The sequence below is a fragment of the Hoplias malabaricus genome, chromosome 3, assembly GCF_029633855.1.
Source record: "Hoplias malabaricus isolate fHopMal1 chromosome 3, fHopMal1.hap1, whole genome shotgun sequence".
NCBI lineage: Eukaryota > Metazoa > Chordata > Actinopteri > Characiformes > Erythrinidae > Hoplias > Hoplias malabaricus.
Genome location: NC_089802.1, coordinates 21,191,962 through 21,198,142, shown reverse-complemented (window position 1 = coordinate 21,198,142; position 6,181 = coordinate 21,191,962).

Below are 6,181 nucleotides of genomic sequence, written 5' to 3'. Positions count from 1 at the left end.
AAAGGTGCCAGTGTGTAAGTTTCATGTCACTAGTTTTTAGCTGATTTGTGCAATATGCTATGATGCCTGTGGTTGCCACAAAGTGCCTCTTGTTTACTGTAAAAAAAGAAAAAAGTGCTTGTTTTAAAAACTATTTTAGAACATTTGTCATGCATGTGGATGGAAGGGGTGGACCTGTGCACTAAAAATTATTTTGGGCTTTACCCACTGCAGAGGGCCCACGGGGCTTTGTCCCTCCCCCACTTTCACCTTCTCCCCTGGATTCAGTTTGAGTTTAGAAATCAAGAAAATTCAATATAGTTTCAGTCATTTGGAAGGAAAAAAATAGCCTTATTCCATTTTCGCCTGTTCAAATAATTTTGTGATGTGCAACAGTTGCTCTGTGTGTAATGCTATGCACTGAGAATACACAACCAACAATGTATGAAATATTGTACAGGTTATGATGCTCATACAAATCACATGTTTGTTTGTAATTGTATGTGTAAACTGCCCTTTATCTTAGTGTTATAAACTCCACATAAATCCAATAAAGTCTCATTCTTGTCATTTGGGGTGACTTTATTGGCAAAGCAGTCAATATTATACATTGATTTCCTGTTTAATGAAATCGTTTGCCAATGAGCATTAAACATTAACTAGTTTATAGACACTTACTCATCAAACATTTCCTTTAAATCTGGGTCATTAATATGGCTTTTACACCTTTGCTGCAGGATGAGATTCTGCTCTTCTGGGAAGGGTCTCTCTCAGATTTTGGAGAGCACATTTCTTGTGGTCCACAGGCCAATGCTGGAGGGTGTTAAAGCTCTCTAGCTGCCATTTGGCACTGGGTACGGACCTCGTGCAGCTGTGCCAGTGCCAGCTGTGCTTTCAGCAAAAAATTCACCTTGAAGTGGCTGAATTAAAATCAATACATTTTATTTGAATTGATTATAGAATCCGAAATGATTGGGAATTTAAATTGTTGACCCGTATGTTGTTAGAGGTTTTGCAAAATGGCTTTGTGATGCATGCATTCCATGCCAAAATTTAAAAGTAACCTGGTCTTCTTTCTTTGTTGACATATCTTAAAAAAAAAAAAAAAACACTTGTGCACAGTTTACATTGTGGAGACACAACTGAGAAATATTTACATTAATTTGTAAACAAGCTGCTCTCTGGCTTTGACTTTTCCCTTAAAAAAATACACTTGTGAATGACGTTGTAAATCTATAATAATCCAGGGTCTGAAGAATCCATTTTAGCAGATCCTCCGTGTGCTCGTGGAGACACCCGGCAGATGGGTTAATGTTAATGACCTCTGATTTACCATTCTGCCCTGCTGCCTGTAAATAATTTTCTCCACTGGACCTTGTGGAGCCACAGAAGCAGGGTTTACATGCATTTGTCTCTGTACAGGCCTAAGAAAACCATTTAGTGCTGTTCACTAACCTTGTGCATGTGGAAGACAGTAAAGATGACATAGTGTGTGTGTGTGTGTGTATAGAGTAGCCTCAATCCATCCTAAAAAAAAAAACAAAATCATTGCTACGTTCACCAAAATAACTTCACTGCATTCAGCTGGGAGAGCATTGGTGAGGCCAGTATTCATGTTGGATCATTCCAATGTCCTAAAATTATTAGATGATATGCTCCATTACTGTGCTCCACAGCCCAATGCTGGGGGCTTTATACCCATCTAACCATCACTTGTTATTGGGTATTGTGGAGCTGCTCAAAAGTTTCACCATTTGTCAGAGCTTTGGCATAGAAACCAATTTATTTTTCTCTTTTATTGTCTTAATTTACCTAAAAACAACAAATTGTCGCTGTTGAAAAAGAACATGTATATACATTTTTGTTGATTTTTAGTTTACTCCATTTTTTTTAATTTATATTATTTTTTCTGTATTTTATTTTTGTTGTAAAGCTCTTTGGAATTTGTTCCAGAAAGAACAGCAGCTGTTCTTCGCATTGTGTGAAAATAATGAGTGGACTAATAGAAATGCTCTTAAAATAAAGACCTTTATTTCCCCAGACATAGATTAAGCCTACTCCTGGAGTACACAGCATTTGGAATTGTGATTTTTTTTTTTCCACTGAAAAGATAATATAGTCCAGGCCTAGGCCTAATCCTGTCTGGGCAACTTGGGAAAGTTAAGAAGGTTCCCCAGTAAAGCTACTCTATTGAATATTGAATAGTGCTCGTGGGCTTGTGTTCATCCTAAAGAGATGATTCGCATGTCACAGACCCTAGAGCAGCTCTCCACACCCACAATCCACACCCACACAAGCTCCTGTGTAGCCTACTCAGTAATAAATAATAATGAGTTCAGATAAAACCCACATAAGAACTCCAAACATCGGTAAGGATCACTGAGATATTTCTCAGAGTAAAAATATCAAAACAGTGGAATCGATCACTATTTCAGTCAGATTAGAAACTACACAAAGAAACCCAACAAATAGCTTTAAAAAATGTAACTAGGCTGCATTAGAGCAGGAGTGTGTTGGATATTTAAAGTGAGCTTCAGTCATTGAGTGCCCACCACTGCCTCATTCCTCGCCCTCCACGCTGAGTATAATTCAGACTCGTCACATATTCTGTCACATTTGTCGGTCAAACTGCTTCACAGGGAAGAACTGAATGGAGTTTTGGAGGGTAATTTCAAATACATTTTTTTTCCATTTTGTTGAAGTCATTTGTGGCATGGTTGTGTTTTTCATGTGGGACGTCTTTTAACGAAGCAGAAAGAAAAAGGAGGTGCACAGGTGATATGTAAAGCACCTTCTGGGTAGGCCCTGGACCCACCGCGACCCTGAACTGGATAAGTGGTGCAGACAATGAATGAATAATGCAGTGTGCAAAATGTGAAGAGGATGCAATTTGGGTCGCATCATTGGTGCACCAAAGCAGTAGGAGCTCCCTATAGTTCCTGTTGTGTATTGCAATCTGTCAGAATGGCCACACCGTAAGAATATTCCATAATTAGTGAAGAAAACTCTTGCAAAATAATAACAGCCCTAATCTATGCAAAGCATCTTTGTTTATGGGATGTACAGCACAAATTTGTCATTTTGAGGAAAAGAAGTAAAAGGCCTAAAGGGCCTGCTCTAGGTATCAGTAGATCATCTCACTAGATGACATCCCTCCCTCCTTTTTTTCCTTTTCACACCTTTTTTTTTTTTTTTAAAAAAAGCCACAATGGCAGGAAGTGTCTGCTTGTACTGTTGGTACTAACCACAATCTGTGTTTTTGCTGCAAGAGTGAGATGAACACTGTTAAACACACATTAGACCGAAGCCCTTGGTACATGTAGGTCACACGATGGTCAAAAACAAAATGCCCCTCCTCTGGGTGATGACTGTAGGAATCTTTGATTCGTCCTTTGCTTTCCATTTTCCTTTGTTGTCATCTTCAAATTCAATCGCACCTTATTTATAGCTGCATATACACCCATAATGTCTACACCTACCTCATTGTTCCACCTTGTAGATGTAAAGTCAGAGACAGTAGCTCATCTGTTGCTGCACTGTTTGTGTTGGTTGTCCTCTTGTCCTTCATCAGTGGACACGGGACGCTGTTGGCTGGATGTTTTTGGTTGGTGGACTATTCTCAATATCCAGCAGTGACACTGAGGGGTTTAAAAACTCTAGCAGCGCTGCTGTGTCTGATCCACTCGTATCAGTGCAACACACACTAACACTGCTCTGTGGTGGACAACAGAAGAACAGGCAAATAATGTATACAGAGCAACAAATGGATTCTAGTCTGTAATTGTAGAACTACAAAGTACTCCATTTTGGTGAATGGTGTTCAGAGAATGCAGTGTGTGTAGGAACAAAGACGTGGTCATAATGTTATGGTTGATAATGTTATTGGGATTATGGAGCAGTGCATTCTCTTGAGCAATGGAGCGTAGCCAGTACATTTGGGATGTCTAAAGCATGTCCTGAAGTGTTAGGAATACTACAAGAGTACAAAGAGGCAATTTTGGATGAGCATGTGTTCGTAAACTTTTGGACATATCGTATGTATTTCTGAAAAATTCTTGGTCTGGACAGACTGTACAGAAAATTCCTTCACCATTCAGCCATCATTTGGATGTTTCTTCTGGGAACCATAAGTGTCTTCAAAGAATGTCTTCAAAGAATGCCTTGTAGAAACTTTATTTTTAAGAGTGTTGTGTGTCCCTGTGAAGAAGAGTGAGACAGAGAGAGAGAGAGAAAGAGAAGGAGAGAGAGCATTCGGGCCATGTGCACTGGGGGTTTTATGGCTGTGGGAAAGGCCAGCAGGTCACCAAATTTCGTCAGACATTTTTCTCTTTTTTTTTTTCTTTTTTAGTAATGGCGATTTCAGCATCATCTTTTTTTTCCCCCCTTCCTCCACATGCCTTGTTTACTTTTACCCACTTCCCACTGCGTGGCTCCACTAGAGTCTGGGGAATATGCAATCTTCATTTTTACTCCTGTCCACTGCCGTTGCCTTTGGCATGAATGTAGCAGGGCCCTGAGCAGCCTCCCAGCACGGAATCACACCAGCAGCTCCGCCCAATCGTCTCTCAGTGTGAGAAAAGAGCCAGAGAAGGGACTGGATTTCTCAGTTTAAAAAAAAATAAATAAAAATGAAAACATCACAAAATATCAATATTTTCAATACAGTAAAGTGAATCATTTTTTGAGCTGTTATCATAAAATAGAATTACACTGAATGATGTCTGGATTAGGAACACCTACTTTGTATCTACACCCACTGTCCTTATCAGCTCCACTGACCATACAGGAGAACTTTATAGTTCTACAGACTGTTGTCCACATGTTTCTCTGCATGAATTCTTATTCCCATTCCACCCTGCTCTTCAGTGATCACGACCCCAACAGGACCACTAAAGAACAGGAATGATTTGAGTGGTGGATCATTCTCAGAGCTGCAGTGACACTAAATTGGTGGTGGTGTGTTATAGTGCTTTTCCGCTGCATGGGATCAGCTCTTCTGTGGTTGCTTTTACTCTAGCTCAGCTCACCCACAAAATGGAGCCAGTGACGTTGCAAAGCCCTGTCTCTAACGGGAACCTCAGGCTTTAAAAAGAACAATGTCGGCCATACCATTATGGGCTGTTTACTCGTTTTATATTAGCGTGTTGTTTTTGTTTTTGTTTTTGTTTTGGACTTGTTGCATGTCCCTCTTTCACTGGAGTGTTTCACTGGCCACTGATCCAAGGAGCTTTTGAACCTCGTCAAAACATGACAAGGTAATGTTATGAGCTGCCATTGTGAGTTGGATAAAACCAAATGTGACTGAGGCTGTAACTTGAGAGATTTTACTAGTCGTGAGAGAGTTCTAGCTTGTGTTAGAGGTCTGTATTTCACGGAGACTAGCAGGTCTCTCTGGCCAATCAGTGCTCTGCAAGGTACACCAGGTTATCAAGTAGGTTCCATTCAGTGGAAAAGCGCCAATAATGTCTGTTCGGCTGGTACAAGTGAATCAGACACAGCAGTGCTGCTCAAGTTTTTATACGCCTTGTTCATTCACTGTCCATTCTGTTAGACACATACATGTAATGTCAGAGACAATAACTCATCAAGTGCTGTATAGTTTGTGTTGGCTAAATGCCACTTTCAAGTGTATATCGGGTGGTGGTTTCCTCCGAGGTCCAACTTGTTCCCCCGACTTGGTCGCATTCATGTGGTTTTTGTGGCGAGTTAAAAAAAACATGGATGCTCTTAAGATGTCACATTGATTTTAGCCTTTCTACAGGTGTTTTTGAACATAAATACAGAAAAAAAACATATGTATTCATTGTAGGTGTTTAAAAACAATATTACTATTAGAGTTAAGTACAAATTGTACATTATTATTTGATATTTCACCGTTGATATGCCTCCTGGTGGGAAACCTGTTTTTTCTGATAAAACCAACACCACATGAATGCAGCAAAACTCTTTTCCTTCAGCAGTGGACACAGGATGCTGTCCATAGGATGCTATTGGCTGGATATATTTGGTAGGGGGATTATTCTCCAGTTGGCACTGAGGGCTTTAAAATGTCGAGCAGCAACTGCTGTGTCTGATCTACTCATACAAGCACATCATACATTACCACACCAACACCACAGTAGTGTCACTGCATGGCTGAGAATGACAGTCTATAATGGTAGGACTACAAAGTGCTCCTGTATGGTCAGTGGAGCTGATAAAC